The sequence below is a fragment of the Phocoena phocoena genome, chromosome 6 (genome assembly GCF_963924675.1).
Source record: "Phocoena phocoena chromosome 6, mPhoPho1.1, whole genome shotgun sequence".
Taxonomy (NCBI): Eukaryota; Metazoa; Chordata; class Mammalia; order Artiodactyla; family Phocoenidae; genus Phocoena; species Phocoena phocoena.
Window position 1 is genome coordinate 90191151 of NC_089224.1, and position 18823 is coordinate 90209973.

Below are 18823 nucleotides of genomic sequence, written 5' to 3' on the forward strand. Positions count from 1 at the left end.
TAATGAAATTAAATTCTAGCTAAACATTCTCGCCTGCTGAAGCCTGGTCCTGAGGCATGTTGTCAGTTAAAGAGGAAAGTGGCAAGTATAGAGAGCTCTTGAGGACGCACAAGCAACGAGGTGAGAATTTCTCTTTGCCTTGTAATCTGAAGGATAAAACGAGAATTGAAAAGTGATTCTTCTTTTCACTGAGTTACTTTCTCTTAAGCCTACATTTCCTAAAATCAACCCCTGTAGGGAAGAAGTACTGATATAGTCAAAGGAATATTTGAGAAATATTGATACAAAGTCTCCCACCGCCTCCCCACCTATTTCATGGATGTGAAAACTGTGGCTCAAACAAGAGAAGAAACTTGTTCAAAAGCCTACGGTGGGGACTTTCCTGGCGGTCCAGCGGTTAAGATTCCACTGCAGGGGGCATGGGTTCCATCCCTGGTCAGGGAACTAAAATCCGGCATGCTGCAAGGCATGGCCAAAAAAAAAAAAAAGGCCAGTGATGGATCCGTGGTTGAGCTGGGGTGAGACTCAGTGCCTGACTCCCCACTCGATGTGCCTTCTACCGAAAGCCCCAGTGGATCTTGTAAGAAAGTTTGGTTTTAAAAGATAAGATGAGCAAAGACTAGCTCTGAATCACCAAGACTTTTTTTTTGTCTTGAAGAAATTACAGCTACTCTTTTGCATTTGTGGCTCCACATTTAGAAAAAGAACAAAAACCACTATGCATCCTTCAAAGAATATGTATTTTGAATTATAGACTTTCTTTGAAATGCTCTATATTTAAGCATGCCGTCAACATGCAACAGAGATAAAGCTGCTTCGTCCACTGTGTCTGACAGTCAGATTCTAATGAAATATCATTATTGCTGTGCTCACACGGCCCTTTATGTTTGCGAATTTCTGAATATGTTGTGCACTCACAAGGTGTTTTTGCGCACACTGACTCACCAAGTTACCACCCTAACCACGTGATGGAGGTGTTATTATTCTTTGTGGGTACAGCTGGGGAAGCTGAGAATCGAGACCCAGGGCTTGACTGGGGTCACGTGAATAGGAAGGGGTGAGCCTGAGACAGGAGACGAGCCCAAAGCCAGAGATCTTTTCCCTCCCTGAGTTACCACCTCTCTCCCTGGCCGCCACTTTCTGCCACTAGACGGGAGCCTTGGGAGCAGTTGTGCTGGTCCCCAATGCTGGGAGGGAGGGGTTTCTGGGCTGAAATAGACAGGAGCCCAAGGGTGAGCGTCTTTGGACTGAAAAGCTCTAACAGAAGGAACGGGAAGAGGGAGGCTACGATGCAGCCGGGGAGACCGCCCGCGGGGTCTTCCTGCAAAGCAGAGTTCCAGTTTCCAAGTCCTCAGCAAGATCTGCTGCTTCCTCAGGAAACTCTTCCCTGATGCCTCAAATTACGTCGTGACTCTGATTTATGGTCCCATTGTGTCCCAGTTTTTCCTAATAATTTTGATCGTTTAAAATGACTTATTGGAAGGACTTTTTGCTTAATGTCTGTCTCCTCCAGTGAACTGAAAGCTTTACAGAGCAGGGATGTGCTTGTTAATCCCTGCATCCCGGTGTCTAGCACCGTGCTTCACACACAGTTGGTGCTCCATTGATATTTATTGACTGAATCAATACCCGGTGAGGGGGAGGGGAGACGTTCTTGGGCACATGTTCTACAAGGTAAGGGAGGCAGTGTAGTGTAGTGTGTCAGTTCTCAGGTGTGGTCTGGAGATGCTTGGGAGTCCCCGGCAGCCTGTCTGCCAGGTCAAAACTATTTTGTAATAATACTAAGATGTCATTTGCTTTTCTCACCTCCATTCTGTCATGGGCGTACAGTAGAGTATTTTGGAGACCACTCGGCGTGTGAGAAGATCGTTGCTCTGATGAACGTGTATTCTTGGGCTTTAAATTTTTTCCAGTTTTAATTTCTAATATGGTAATTCATGTAACCCACAGAAACAAAAGCTCTTTGGGATCCTCAATGATTTTGGAGGCTGTAAAGGTGTCCTGCCTGAGACCACAGTGTTGGAGGGAAGCAGGTCCTTGTTTACTGGTAAGAGTGAGTCCCCAGGAGACTGGGGGCCTGAGTTCAAATCCCGACTGTGTCTGGTCTTAGGTGAAGACTTCTTGGTGGCTTAGTTTCCTCATCTATGAAGTCAGGTAACAATAAAATCAATAACACATGACGTGAGGTTGTTGAGCAGTTTAAATGAGTTGATTCCTATAAAAAGTCACTAGAACACTGCCAAGTATGGTGAGTGTTCTATAAAAATTAGCTATTATGGAGGTCCAGAGGGGTTAAGAGACCTGTCCCAGGTCACCCCGGGAGTGAGTGGCAGAGCTTCCCCTGGGCCCTTGGTGGGACTGAGGGTGTACTTAGCTCTTTCCATGCCGGGAAATGCAGAAATTAGCAGGGAGGGTCGATTCTCCCCCAACTGGACCGGGGACCAAGGAAGCCAGAGAGAAGGGTGTTTGATTGATGGCCGCACCAGTGGCCAATCCCTGCCTGCAGGGGCCTGAGGAGGTGCTGGTGGGGAGGGAAGGGAGCCCAAGGACATTGGCTTGGCCGGCTTGCCCGGGAAGGCCTTGCGGGCACTGGGGTCTGGTACCTGCCTCTGAGAAGGCAGCAGTGCTGGCCTGGGCCAGGGAGAAGCGTGGATTCCTGGAAATGCGCATCAGCACATTCGTTACTGTCTTATCAGCAAAGTGCAGAGGAAGCCAGGAAGCAAGGGACGGATCCTATTACTCGTGACGAAATGCCCTTCTGGTCAAGTATGAAAAATGTTTGAGGAATGAGTTCCCAGCCATGGTATGAAAACAGATGTTGGGTTCTTTTTTTTTTTTTTTTCTTTCCCCTCTGACATAGTTCAGGAAGACAGGGCACAAATCAAACAGATAGGGCAGTTTGAAGCCCAGCTGCTTAAAAGGCCCTGGGATGGTATCAGGAGAGAGGTTTCCATTGTCAAGGCTGCAGGGACTGGGGGAGCCTCCGTCCCCTCTCTTGTTCTACATAAGGGGAAACCGAGGCCCAGCTGAGAGGGAAGGGAGGTGTCCAAGGTCACATGGCTTGGCCAGGGCTCTCTGAGACTTTTGCTAAAGCCTGAAACAAGATTGGCAACAGTCCCAAAATTAGGGCTGACAATCCTGAATGGGTCCATAAACAATGAACTTGGAAAAAAGTTTTTACGACAAGGGCAAAGGTCTTACCTAATTTTATTATTTTTCTTTTAAATGATCAAGTAAAATAATATATCCTTTCTCTCAAAAATACTCTGTGTTTAAAAGGGACTAGAAGCAAGTACTGAGGCATTCAGCCACATCTGCTGAGGTTGACTAGCGGAAAGAGATCAGGCCTTGGTGTCGAGCACAATGAGGGTTAAAAATCCCGGATCTGCCATTCAGTTGCTGTGTGATCTTGGGCAAGTCTCTGAGCCTCAGTTTTTCCTTTATAAAATGGGAATAATGATGCCCTTTTGAAAGGGCTGTTGTGAAGAAAGTAGAATTTCTATCAATAACTAACTTCTTTGAGCCATCCTTATTTGCCAAGCACTAGGCCACGTGTCCTCATGGATGAGATGCATTCGATCTTCCTAATAATTCAGTGGCCTATGTTCGGAGTCCCATCTTATAGATAAGGAAATGGGGACTCAGAGAGGTTAAGTACCTGCTCACTTAAGGTCGTTGGGCCGGTAAGGATCAGAGGTGGGATTTGAACTCACGCTCTCTGACTTCACAGCCCACATGAACCCATATAAGGTGCCTAGGACAGTAACAGCGCATAAGAGAAGAAGCATAAATGGCAGCCAGTATTGGTATTATTAAAATAATCATCCTCCATTTCACTTGGCTTATGTAGCATCACAAAGGCCGTATCATTCTAAGATCATCATTGAAAAGGAGTTAGGAAATAGTACCAAGAAATATCTATAGACAAAACCCAAAGTCTCTTCCGTCTGTGGGATGGGGAACGAATATGGTGGTGCTGACTCAGGGGTGCCATCTTGAGAGGTTTGAGAAAAAGAAATAAGGATTCTGAGTGAATGTCTGTCACACAAACTTAATCATGGAAATCCTACCTTGAGCCCCTGCTATGGGTATTCCCGGGTGAACTAAACTACCATATTATTCTGCTTTGAGCAGAAATTACACAGCCCATTGGAGGTATACTGGTTATCTGACGCTGCTCACAAGGTCAGGTTGGCAGCTATATACAAATGTCTTGATTAAAACAAATGGGTCGTTACGTAAACATTACAATAAACATCTTTTAAAAATTGCATCCTCTTTCATTATGTGGGGCTCATGGGAGAAAATTAGTGACAGGCTTCCTCCTTGATGAGAAAGTTGGGAACCACTCGGCTGAGAGTTGCAGCCATTTCCGAGTTGTTTTACAAGCAGAGGCTGTCTGGGCTTGGCAAGGGAGTTCAGCAAACGCTGGATGACCCATTGATCTCTGATGCCTGTAAAACTCCCGATCACTGGAAAGGACTGGAAGAACATCTGCTCCATTGCATCATTTTAAAGCAGTAGATGGAGCCGAGAGAGTGGACAGGATTCATCCAGAACCTGCCCAAGGCAGGTCCAGGGCTCCTGAGTCATTTCTCTTTCCTCGACGGTTTTCAGAAGTCTTGGGTGAGTTTCACAGAAGGGTTTTCTGAGCTCTTGGGACATGAAGGCTTTGTTATTCAATAACTTGGGAAGCCTTCCCAGCAAAGGTGACAAAGTATAACATGAAAAATGTATACGTACCATAAGTGTATACAGCTCAACAAATTTTTGTGAATCCATGTGACCGGCACCCACCTCATGAAACATTGCTAGCAACACAGGACACTCCATCTTGTGCTACCTTGCAGTAACTTCCATCCCCTAAGGGGTAACTACTATCCTGAATTCTAACACCACAGATTGATTTTGCCTGTTTTTGAACTTTTTATCACTGGAATCTTATGAGATGTACTCTTTTCATGTCTGATTTCTTTTATTGAATATTATATTTGTGTATTGTTTCATATTTTTGCACATAATTATAGGTCATACATTCTCATTGCTGTATAGTATTCTATTCCATGGATCTATTATAATTCAATGATCCATTCTCTGTTGACGGACCTTTGGCTACTATGGATAGTGCTGTTGTGAGCATTTTAACGTGTGTCTTTTGGTGCTTGTATGTTCACATTTCTATTGGGTACACACAGAAGTGGAATTGCTTAGAGAGGATGAGGATGAGACAGCTTCCAAAAAGGATGACAGGAAGCTCTCCCAGCCGAGGAAGGGTCTATGCACAGCCACGTAGGTGCAAAAGAGCCAGAGATGTTTGGGGAACATTGGGTGACTCAGGGACTGAGCATGCAATGGCTACAAAGCCTAAGCAATCGGATGTCCCTCTGCTGTGACAGCCCACCTCTCCCTCCTCACCTCTATCTGGCTATTGATGCATCATTGTTCTTCAGTGATTTCTACCTCTGTTTTGGGGAGGCTTCCTGACTGCCTCTGCCTGGGTAGTTATCCCCTCTGAGCTCTTATAGCCTGCCATGATTCTCATTAACACAGTTCTGCCCCCATGTCACTGGCATTGTTTGTTGGTCTTGTCTTTCTTTTCACTAGACTGAGTTCCTTGAAGGACAGAACGGGGCTGTCTCAGTGTCTTCTGTTTGCACCTTGGATCCACTCTGCCCATTCTCTGCCCTGTTCTCTGTCCAGGGAAGCTGACCTGCATCAACAGGCCTCCTTGCCCTTTGCTTCTTGCTCTGGCCAAGGGAGGAGTCCCCACAGAAGACTGGGGGTAGAAAGGAGAGTGAGAGAAGATGATCTTCCCCTGAGCCCTTGCTCTGCAGGGTTATCTTGGGCTGGCTGTGTTCCTAGCAATAGGTCATAGCTTCTCTCCCATTAAGCAAGTCCCCACTTCAGGCCTAGAGGTACCACCAGTCCCAGAGTTTCTGAACTCAGGGTACTACACGCTCCTTGTGGTTCCCCTACTATTCAACCAGTCCTGCTTGAACTCTTCTAGTTTGCGTGTGCCATGTGCTGGGACCCTGACTGATGCGTGCTTTTCATTCATCTCTGTACCCACTTAGCACACAGCCTGGTGCATGGCAGCTCTCAAAGCAGGTTTATTGACTAAATAAATGGGTAGAGAACTGGGAGAGGATGAAGGAGGTAGTCAGAAGCCAATAGTGAAGGAACTTGAATGTCCTTCTGAGAAATTTAGACAATAATCCTCAAGACCAGGTGTTGCAACTTCAAGTGTCCATAGGGGCCAGGCAGGTACAGGTAGGGATTGTGGCAAGAAGTGAATTCTGTCTAAGATTATGCCTCTGCTACTCAGCCTCAGCCCATTAACACTTGGCAGGAATTTGGACCCAACACGGCCAGGTCTTCTGATTTTTTTTCTGTGAAATTTCTGATTATTAATGTGAAATGCCAAGGTTTAAATGTTGTCAACATTTCAAATTTTAGAACACTGTGCACTAGCAAAATAACGTGTGGCTGCTAGTTTGTAAGCTCTGTGTAGCCAGTGGGGAGCCACTGGACGGTGTGAAGGCAGGAAGTGAGGTGCTCAGACATTGCTCGGTGCCGTGAACAAGATATCCCCAGTAAATGAGCTGCAGAGACAGCGGGCCCTTTGATCTCGGTGCCTAAAGCAGTTCAAATGTGCTGAGAGACACACGGAGAACACTAATCTGTCTCCATGATGGGTATTTTTTTAATCAGTTTTTAGTTCTAAAAATAGTGTTTGGTGGATTTCTCCACTTTAGTCAGGTTCCCAGCCACTTTCTCTATTTCTGCTTCAAGCTGGGAGCTCTGAGTTCTTTTGGGTTTTATCAAATTATACACTGTGCAAAGGCATACATTTCACCAACAGATGGACTTAATGTGCATGAAAATACATGCCTTTTAAAGAAACGAAATTAGTAGTTCCACTTCTTTCCCCTTTTATTAAAGACAGAGTTCTGGGAGAGCTCTCTGCTATAAAGTCAGACTTTACAGACATCAGCAAAACGAGATTTACTTGGATGGAAATCGGACAGAACATCAGACGAGTCCTTCACAACACTGAACCTGCCGATGTCAAGTAGAGATTTGGAGGATGCTGCCTCCAATCCCAGTGGTGCTTTAAAAACAGGAGAGAGAGAAGAAGAGTATTGAAGCCTTTTAACTCTTTAAGAGTTGGAGTTTCTCTTGAAAGAATGGGTAGATGGCTTCCTTTGATCGTGGGCAAGGGGGAGTGAAGACTTTGGAAGGTGAATGAAGCAGAGGGTGTAATCCCTGGAACACTGGAACTGGAGTCCAGAGACCCAGATCCTGGTCCCGGCTTTGTCACTAACACATCTTGTTACTCAGACAAGTTCCTCTTCCCTCAGTCTGTCCGATCTCTTACTTAGAATGTTGAGGCAATCGGGACTTCCCTGGTGGTCCAGTGGTTAAGACTCCATGCTCCCAACGCAGGGGACATGGGTTCGATCCCTGGTCGGGGAACTAGATCCCACATGCTGCAACTAAAATATCCCACATGCTGCAACTAAAGATCCCGCATCCTGCAACTAAGACCTGAGCAGCCAAATAAATAAATTTTTTTTTAAAAAAAGAATGTTGAGGCAATCATCCTATCCTGTTGGCCTCACGAGATCATTCTTAGAAGAAGGAAAACGGGAACACTGTGAAGGAAAGCACCTTCTTTTCCATGCTTTTATTTATGTATTTCTTTATTACAGTTATACAAACAATAACGTGAATGTAGTCTGTGCAATCTCAATCAATACATTTTTCAGAACAAAAGACAGTTTTTGCTCCCCTTTTCCCTCATGTATATGTGTCCTTGAATTTTTAAATGAATTACCTACTTGTAGACATTTAATGTGGACATTATGATGTGGTTTTTTTTGTCTCATAAATAGAATTATGCTATATATAACCCACAGTTTACTTTTTTTTTTTTTTAACTGAATAAAACAATCTATGTCAGTGTATACAAATCAACCACATTCTTTTGGCTGGTTTCACAGATGCCAGAGTTTGGAGGCACCCCAGGTCTTTTAACCATTCCCTTCCAATGGGTAACATGGTGCTACCAATGTTTCATTGTTCCCAGCAAATGCAGTGTATACCTCTTTGTACCCATGTAAAAGTACTTCGCTGGGGTAGGTATCAAGAACTCAAACTGCTTGATCAAAGAGAATGCATGTTTAAAATTTTTATGGATACTGCTAAACTCCCCTCAGAACAGTCCACCGATGTGCGTTCCTGTAAGCAGTATTTAAGAGCATGCCTTTCCCCCTCCCTCGCTGACACTAGGTATTATTAATTTTTAAACTTTTGTCAATTTTCATCTGATGAGTGAAAGATGAAGTCTTGCTGTCATTTTAATTAGTAGTCCCAGATAACCAACGAGATAGAGCAACTTACTTTCCCTATCTTTACTGGCTATTTCTAAAGGTGAGGTCCTTGCTGTGTGTTAGAATAGCTGACATAAAAGCAATGGTGGTAGTAGAAAGAATGGCATTTGTGGGAGAAATGTTGTCCCAAGTCCTTTGTTTTAAAGATTTAATTTTGTTTATTTCTGGCTGCGTTGGGTCTTCACTGCTGTGTGCGGGCTTTCTCTAGTTGCAGCGAGCAGGGGCTACTCTTTGTTGTGGTGCACGGGCTTCTCATTGTGGTGGCTTCTCTTGTGAAGCACGGGATCTAGGCGCATGGGCTTCAGTAGTTGCAGCACGCAGGCTCAGTAGTTGTGGCTCACGGGCTTAGTTGCTTCACTTGCCTCCATAAAAGTCCATAAAAATGTTAAGTTCTGACTCTTGTACTTTTATAAGCTTGGTGACTTTTGGCAAGTTACCTCACTTTTCGAAGACCTCTGTGTTCTCATTTGTGAAATGGGAGACATATTGTTCTCAACTGAATGTTCGTCTCCTCCAAAATTCATATATTGAAGCCCTGACCCTCAATGTGATGGTATTTGGAGATGGGGCTTTTGGGAGGTGTTAGGGTTAGACAAGGTAATGAGGATGGGACCCTCGTGATGGGATTAGTGCCCTTATAAGAAAAGACACCCGAGAGCTGGCCCACTCGCTCTTTCTCTGCTGTGTGGGGACACAGCAAGAAGCCAGGAAGCCAGGAAGAGAGCTCGAGAAATGAACTATCAGCCTGCAGGTTGATCTTGAATTTCCCATTGTCCAGAATTGTGAAGAATAACTTTCTGTTGTTTAAAACACCTTGTCTGTAGCATCTTGTTATGGCAGCCTAAGCAGACTAAGAACTCTACTGTCACTACCTTTCCCTCTGCTGAGGACTGTCATGAGAATTAAATGTGAATGTGCATGCAAAGCCCTTCATGATAATGTAGTGGTCTGGGTTCCCCAGGGAAGCAGAACCAATAGAATGTATATATATCTAAGAACTGTCTGATGCAGTTATGGAAGCTAAGAAGTCCCAAGAGCTGTAGGGGATAAGCTGGAGACCCAGAGCTGTTGGCATAAGTTTCAGTCTGAATCCAAAGGTCTGGGAACCAGAAGAGCCCATGGTGCAAATTCTAGCTTGGCTCTGATTCCAAAGGTAGGAGGAGACTGATATTCCAGCCTGAAGACAGACAGAGAGCATGAATTCTCCCGTACTCAGCCTTCTGTTCTTTTCAGGCCTTCAAAGATTAGATGAGGCTCATCCACATCAGGGAGGGCAATCTGCTTTACTCAGTCCACCAATTCAAATGTTACTTTCATCCAGAAACACCCTTGCAGACACACCCAGAATAATGTTTAACCAAATGTCTGGACACCCCATGGCCCAGGCAAGTTAACACACAAAACGAACCATCGTTGACAATTTGGATAAAGATAGGGACTTTTTGGTTAACCTAATCTGCTTGGGAAAGAGTCATTGCTAATCCTGATCCCCTCCTCCTTCTCTCTCTATTTAGTATGTGGTGACATTCAATGACTGAGTAGCTGTTAAAGTGGTTCATTTCTAGTAAAAAATGAATCGAACATTTCCTGTCTTGTGGAGGTGATTAATTTGTATGGGGAAGAAGGTTTGATGTGGGTTTGGCTACCCACAGGAGGTGGTCAGACCTAGTTGTAGCAAAAAATTTCCTGGGAGGAGAGTTTTCTAGGGAGGTTTATGGCACCTCTGCCCCTCAAGCAGGAGGGAAACAAAACAGCCTCCAGGTTGGCACTCGGATCTGTTCTTAATGGCTGCTCTTCTCTGGGCCTGGTGCCCCAGTCCATAAAAGGGGAGGTTTGATTCCGTGACCTTGAAGGGCTCTTCCAGCCTGGAAAGTCTGGGATAGCAGAACCTCTTCAGCCCTCTTCCAGCTCTGACTCTTTGAGCTGAGGCCTGGAGGAGGCTGTGTTCAGCACTCTTTCCGCTGGGGGAGTAGGTGTGCCCCTCGGCTCTCTGCGAGGAGTGAAATGAGGGGAAAGTGCTGACATGGAATACAGCACTTTCTTCGGGCAAGGTGTTGTTACAGGCTTCCCAAGTGTCCCTTCAGTTAGCTCTGCCAACAGCCCTAGGGGGCAGAAACTATTATTATTTCTTCTTATAGACGGTAAAGGCCTTGCAAGGCTAAGTAACTGTGTAAGTAACTAATAAGGGGTAGGATTCAAATTCAGGGCCTCTCTTTTATCACTCACCCTTTCAGCTGGGGCTGTGGATGCATCATCAGAGTTGAGCAGACATCCCAAATGTGTCTACTTCTACAGCCTGGCACATGGCAGGTAGTCAACAAATGGCATGTACTATGACTACTACAGGTGGGCTCTGGGAATGCAGAGGGGGCTGACTGAGCACAGATGCTCGCGTCTGTGTCCATTCTGCCTGAAGAGTCAGATTAGGTGACAGTGGTAGCGTTTGAAGTTCTCTGGGCTGTCCGGGTAGGAGAGGATATGGGTGAGATATCGCAAAATAAGGCTTCTTTCCTAAACGCGTCTGTGGACAATCTCTTAGCACGACTTTCCACTTTATCTCCACTTTTCCTGGCCTAGTTCAGGTCCCCATTAGCCCCTGTCCTGGGCTCTTGCTTCCTAAACCATCTCTAGGTTTAGTCTCCAAACAAAGCATCACCTTATCTATTGTCAGATTTCTTTTCCATTGAACAGCTCAGATGATGGAGCTACCCAGCTCAAGAACTTTCCAGGATTGCATGATCTGGCTCAGACATAGCTTTCCAACCTTTTTGATTTTGACCCTCTAAGCATCTGATGCTACAAATCGGGCCATTCGTTTAGTCTTCAAACGTTTGTTGATGACCACCTACTATGAGGCAGCGCTGTGTTGGTCCTTTGGGACACAGAGTCAAACAAGGCATTGTTCCTGCCATGGAGCTCACTGCTGTGCAGGCTTTTTTGCTTTTCCTCCTGATATACCATTGGCATAGTGCCCTGTAAGTCCCCCTGCCAGAGGCTGCATATGTGTACCATGTCCTATGGGCTCCTGGCTGTATCTCTGTTCTAGGTGCTCTCCTGACACTGTTTCTCTCATCCTAGTTGCTGACCTTCTCACCTGCCCACCATCTGGGAAGCTACTCCGGGCTGGGAGCTTATTTTATTCATCGTTGCTAAAGGGCCTAGGATCAGGACTGTCAGACAGCAGGGGCTACATAATGATTTGCTGAATCCTACTGGTATGGAGGCTGATGGTCTGACTAAGCCAGCTGGATGGATTTCCTCCTCGGAATTTAAACAAATGAGATCTTAGAGCAGTGGCCCTAAGCAGTTCCCAAACTGGAGCTGCATAGAGAATCATCTGGAAAGTCTTTAAAACTCTCAGAGCCCAGGATGTGCCCCAGACCGACTGAATCAGAATCGTGGCGGGTGAGACCCAGGCATCCCTACTTTGTGAGGCTACTCAGCTCCACTTAATGGGCCTCATTTGAGAACCAAGGCCCTAGAGGTAGGTGTATTCTTCTCTGGGCTATGGGTTATCAGCTGAGGGGATTTTGCACACTGGCTGTAAAACATATAACATGACTTTGCTATAATAACATCCTTAGAAGGAAAACTTGGTACTTTTGCAAAGAAGAGTCAACTCATAAGAGCAAGAGTGAATTTACAGCTGTTCAAAGTTCAAGAGTTGTATTTCAGAAATGAGGCCTTAACCTAAAGGAGAGTAATATTCGGCAGAACGAGGCTATAAAAATTTACCGGCAAGCAAGTAAATAAAGAACCTAAGCGTTAGAGGAACATGATAATAAAGAAACAGTAGCCCGGTTGCCTTTTACCAAACACTAGTCCCCAAACCAACATTGCTATTAACCCATCACTATCTGGAGAAGCTGGCCTGGGCGGCTGGTCACTCGGTCACGGGTTAGGTTGTGGGAAAAGCCATCAATGGCCTGTAGTTATAAGAGGGTCGGGGCGGGGAGGAGAAGAAGGAAGGTGGCTCTTCGTACAATCCTGCTCCGACTCCCTCGAAGTGACTGGGTTCATTAGAAAGAGGAGGAGCCGCGTATGTGGAATCACCAAAACTATGCATTCTGTATTTGTGTTACATTTGAAATTCATCTTCTGTCCTTTGTTCATGAAGATACCTTCCATTCTTACCAGAACAGTGAAAACGCGGCACAAAACGAGCTCAGCTGTTTCTAATCCACCTCTTGGTATGTGCACATTCTATCAACATTCTCTACCTTTGGCAGTAAGGACGGACTAAAAAGAAACTGAACTAAGTTGCTGGCTAGAACCTGACAGGGCTGGGTGCTTGTGGGAAGCAAGTTCTGGTTCTAATAAAAAGCTTGGCCTCTTAGCACGGTCAGAGCCCCGGTCCGCACCCCCCCACCCCCACCCCAGCTTATTCAGTCATAGAAGCACACACTTACCTGGCGCTTGCTCTGAGCCTCACTGAACTCCCACACACTGTGGATTCACCGGAATTTTCTACTCACGAGGCATGGCTGACACTATACGTGAATGGTGGACACACCTGTTACCCGTATCTCTTCTGCTCACCTGACTCTTCCCGTGGTCCGTCAGGCTTTACTCACACACATATGTTCAAAGATAAAATTATTACTGATTTCAAGATGGTGCTAACTGAGCATTAAACCCAACGGCGAGAACTTCTGAGTGCGGGGCTCCAAGGAAGGCTGCCCTGGTCCAGCGAAAGGAACTGCACTAGTGATAAGGTACAGAACGGCACAAGATTTCAGAAAACGCTGGGCAACTGGTGGGATGTTCATATCTAATAGGCTTATAATTCCATTTCTGAAGATGTACCTAATGTCATAATCATAAGGTTTTCTGAAAAGCTTTGATTACAAAGCTGTTCATTACAGAGTTGCACAGAGTAATGAATAACTAGGTATGACCTAAACATGTAATAAAAAAAGAATGGTTAACTAATAGGCATTTCCTTAATGGAGTATTATGCATCCAGCAAAACCCATGAAGACTACTTCAATGCATGGGAGAATGTGTCTGCATAAATGTTGAAGGGAAAAGGGGGAGGGGCAAGACAGGTAGGGGATTAAGAGGTACAAACTACTATGTACAAAATAAATAAGTTACAAGGATATACTGTACAGCACAGGGAATAGAGCCAATATTTTATAATAATGATAAAAGGAATATAACCTTTAAAAGTTGTGAATCACTATGTTGTACACCTGAAACTCATTTAATATCATACATCAGTTATACCTCAAAAAATGTTAAATGGAAAAACAAAAAGATGTAGTATATTTCTCCAAGTAAATGTTAATCAAATACTTTACGGTGTCTGGATGGTATATTATGGGCACTGTATTTTATTTTCCATTCATTCCCAACTTTATCTGATGAACATTTATTTTCAAATTATATTTTGTCTATTTGTTGCAACCTGATTTTTCCGAAGGTCCACATGACTTGGGGGCTTCACGGTAATGGTGCAACAGCTATCAGGAAATTTCACATGTTTTATACAGCTCATAGCATGTGGCAGGGGAGGAAGGAATCAAGGGGGGTTCTTTGAGAGGGGAAGATGTTTTTTCTGCCTAGATTTTCATTGATTTGTATTAGAGTTAACTGAAAGTGCTTTTAGCCTGAGTATTACATGAAGTCCACACACTGAGACTCAAAAGGACCTGGGTTTGAATGCAGCTCCACTTCTTACTAGCCATGTGATTTCTGAACCTCAGTTACTACAGCTGTGAAATGGGAATGGTACCCTCTTTGTCAGAGGGTGACTGAGAGAACGCTGGACAAGATGCTGTGTGCACGAGCCCTGTCCTGGGAAAATCCTTCTGTGAGATGTTGCTTGTTGGTTGCACCACAAAGCCTCATACCCCATATTTCTCTAGGGGATTAGCAGGCCAACGTTTGGCCATTGAGATGGCAAATTCGTTTCCAAATATATTGTTTCCAGTAAAATTATCTTTTCAAAACAGATTATGGTGTGTCAGGTCTCACAAACCACAGAGTTTATTGTGCATGGTTTTTATAGCTTCATGAGAAGTATTCTTTTTTATGTTTTTAAAGTATTCCAAGAAAAATAAAGGAAGTTTTTATCATGGTCAAAAAAAAAAAAAAAAAGATCTTCTCCTTTGAATTCTAGAGGTGGTCAAACCTAATGACTAGAAAAAGACAAAAGCATCTAGTAAACTTTTATTAAACATCATAATAAGTCATGATTCTGTCTGTTCTGCATTTTCTCATCTGTTCGTTGGTTCACATACTCCGTGAGTATCTGCTGAGAGCCTGGGACTGGGTACTGGGGATAGAAAGATGAATAAAATGTGATTTCCTTGCCCACCCTCCCCTGCACCTCTCTTTCTGGGTGGCAGGCTTATAAAGTGACAATTACATTACTCTGTACACCAAGGATATGGGAGCCATGGTTGGAGGTACCACCTCTGGCTAAAGGAGTTGAGGATGGCTTCTCAGAGGATGGACCTTCACTCTCCCAAAGCCCTTCAGAACTCTGGCACTTACACCATCCCCGTCATGCTGTAGTGTAGATATAGGCTGGTCCCGCTCCTGGGCCATGCAGAGTGCATTAGAAAAGAGAGGCGACCCAAAGATGCCCCTCTCACCACCGTCAGCACTAAGGCCTAAGGCTTGGTCAAGAATGAATGCCATCAGCAAAATACAAGCAGAGTTTTCCTGATTCCAGTTCCCTACATGCCCATCCAACTAAGAACAGCCTTTGGCAAGTGTACTAATGGGTTCGCCAGGCTACAGAAATAAGGCCCTTGCTTGTGAGTGGGTATCTTTAAGAGACCCAGTGGGTGCAAGGAGTAGCCTCTTTCTGAACCCCTGGATTAGAATCATCTTCAGGGGCTTGTTAAAGAGCAAACCCTTCTTGTCCACAATGAAGGGACTAAGAATCTCTGGGAGTGGGGCTGGTAATATGTTTTTGACCGGGTCCCTGGTTATTCTTGCACACATCCTAATATTTAAGAAGATGCGGTATAGAGATACAATGGAATATTACTCAACCACAAAAAAGAATGAAATCTTGCCATTTGCGGCAACATGGATATACCTGGAGGGTGTTATGCTAAGTGAAATAAGTTAGACAGGAAAAAACAAATACCATATGATTTCACTTACATGTGAAATCTAAAGAACAAAACAAACGAACAAACTAAACAAAAGAGAAGCAGACTCATAGATACAGAGAACAAACTGGTGGTTGCTAGAGGGGAAGGGGGTGGGGAGATGAATAAAATAGGTAAAGGGAATTAAGAGGTACAAACTTCCAGTTATAAGATAAAGAAGTCATGGGCATATAATGTACACACAGGGAATATAGTCGATAACATTGTAACAACTTTGTATGGTGATGGATGGTAACTGGTCTTATCGCTGTGATCATTTCATGATGTACAAAAGTATCAAGTCACTATGTTGTACACCTGAAACTAATAAAATATTGTATGTCAATGATAACTCAGCTGAAAAAATCACTGATACAAGAGAAAGAACATTTAACTCGAAGTCAGTAATTCTCTATGGTGTGGGCAAGTCATTCTGCCTCTTTGAACTTTAGGATCCGTATCTGCGGAATGGGGCAGGAAAATAACGTTTGCCCTGCAAAGAGTGAGGCTGTGAGACTGAAATCAAATGATGTGATAGTGATAAAATGCCTTATGCTTAATCTTTTACTTTTCAAGACAGTGCGTTCTCTTTTCAAAGAGCTCTTAACTGAATTAAAGTCCTTTCATAAATTTGTGGGAGTGTGTGTGGAGTAGTCTTTATATCTTCCAGTCCGAGTTCTAACTTGAGAGATGCTGTCCAAATAATCAATTTGTATTGAATACAATGTGTTTTGGAAATGCGATGACAAAGAATACCTTGGATTTCCGTGTAAATCTAATCTGGGAAGAGACACGTAAACCCATAATTTCAAGGCATTTTGAAAATAATGGTCGTAATAACATTCAGATTAATAACAACGATTCTAATTAACATTTTTTGAGCATTACTAGGTGCTATGAACTCTGCGAAGTATTTGCGTTTTCTCATTTAAGTCTCATTGTTATCTTAGAAGATGGGCGTTATTACTTGAATCCTAAGGATGACGAAACTGCAGCCCAAAGAGGTGAAATGACTTGTCCAAGGGCACAAAGCGAAAAGTAGAAGAATTCAGATTCAAATCTATGTCCGTCTGATTCTAAGGTTCTCCTTTGTCTATTGGTTTACAGAGTATCCAGGAAACTAGTGGGTCTGCATTAGAAAACTGTCAGAACTAACTCAGCCTCAAGTCCCTAGTCTGAAAGGTGCCTTAAAGCAGTAACTTTCAACCTCTTGACGGCAGCCCAGAGGCAAATTGACCTTATGTCATGACCTAGTGCACATACACACATGCACACACACACCTACATGTGCTTGTGTCTGTGCACATGGGTGTGTGTTTGTCATGAAATGATAGTCATCTTTACTCTTTTTTTCTTTTCTTTTCTTTTCTTTTTTTTTTTTTTTTTTGCGGTACGTGGGCCTTTCACTGCCGTGGCCTCTCCCGCTGCGGAGCACAGGCTCCGGACACGCAGGCTCAGCGGCCATGTCTCACGGGCCCAGCCGCTCCGCGGCATGTGCGATCTTCCTGGACCGGGGCACGAACCCGTGTCCCCTGCATCGGCAGGCAGACTCCCAACCACTGCGCCACCAGGGAAGCCCTCTTTTCTTTTTTTTAAATCTGTGTGTGACTTTGTTGATTTGATTACTTGCTAATGGATTTGATGGTTTGATCACCCCACATCGAGGGATATTGAGACAGGTTTCTCTTTTACAGATGTGAGATTATGGCCAGGAGAGGAAAAGCAGCCTGAGCCAGAGCTCACTGGTCATCAGCAAGAAGCCACTGAACTGTTAGTTGAGATTTTTTTTTCTGTGAATAGGGTCACCATTCTAAAATGGCAGTCCTACAATCAGAAATAGCAACCACTTTGTGGTCCGACAGCTCTAGATTCACAGCTGAGCTCCATCTCATCCAACTCTCTGACTTGAGGAGTGACTTCATCTGGGTCCATTTCCCCCTCTGGAAAAGGGGGGTAATAATACCTACTTAATAGTATCGTGAAGGTGAATTGATATTAAGGCCCAGGGCCTGGCACACATTATGTGCTCAACACAGGTGAGACCCCAGGTAACTGGGAGAGACTCTTAGTGGGGGATGATGAAAGCTGAGGGCCGTTGTGAGGTCAGCATGAACATAACCTCAAGTATTCTCGGAATTGAGTGCAACCTCAGGATCTTAGATGCAGAGAGAACATTTGTATGTGTTATTGGGGGACAGTGGGGACAATGTTGGCTTTGGAGCCAAACAGACGTGACTACAAATCCCCGTGCTAGAATTTTCTAATCTCAATGAGTCTCAGTTTCCTTAACTGTAAACTGCGATAGTAACACCCCCTTCAAGAGGTATTGTGGGGATTCACTGAGGTATTTTTCCCATATTTTCCTTTCCCCTCCTAACCTGACTTAGGAATTTTACTTATCTTTGGCTTTTATTTTATCATTTTATTACACTGGACTGACATTTCACTTTAGGATGCTCACTAGAATCAGAGAAGTAGAAAAGACCGTGGAGATAAGATAATTCTTTGCCCACCTCCTCTTTTGCAGATACTCATCAAGGAAGGGTTAATTTAAGTGTTTACTAAGGTATTTACCTAAGTCCACTGTCAATTACCTAACTGTTAAATTGACAAGATAGGCAACCAAGGAGGTTTCATTTGGCCTAAGTCACCTGGAAACAGGTGCCCAACACTGAATTGGTCAGATAAGCGTGAAGTTCAAGAGCAAGGTGGATTCAAGAGGAAGACTTGGAACTCATCAACCCAACTGTTGAAGCCATGAGAGGGATGGTTTGTCAAAAGAGGCAGTCTAGCCTCGAATGAAAGCAAAAGGAAAAGAAAAGACATATGGCCCTTTAACAATGCAGACATTTTCCCATAACTGATGGCATACATATGTACATGACCCATTCACGTTTGCAGCTCACGTGTGAATTATGTAACACCATATTGATTCCTAATGTTAAATCACGAGTGAACATGAAATGCTAATTTATACTCAGCACTAGAAATGCTTTCCATGATACATACTTTTTAAGGATTTATTTTCTTTTCCTATTGAGTTCCTAAATCATTTATTTCTCTGTGGCTTAAAAATAAAAATACAGGGCTTCCCTGGTGGCGCAGTGGTTGAGAGTCCGCCTGCCGATGCAGGGGACACGGGTTCGTGCCCCGGTCCGGGAGGATCCCACATGCCGCGGAGCGGCTGGGCCCATGAGCCATGGCTGCTGGGCCCGCGCGTCCGGAGCCTGTGCTCTGCAACGGGAGAGGCCACAACGGTGAGAGGCCCACGTACCGAAAAAAAACAAAACAAAACAAAAAAAACCCCAATATATTTGGACA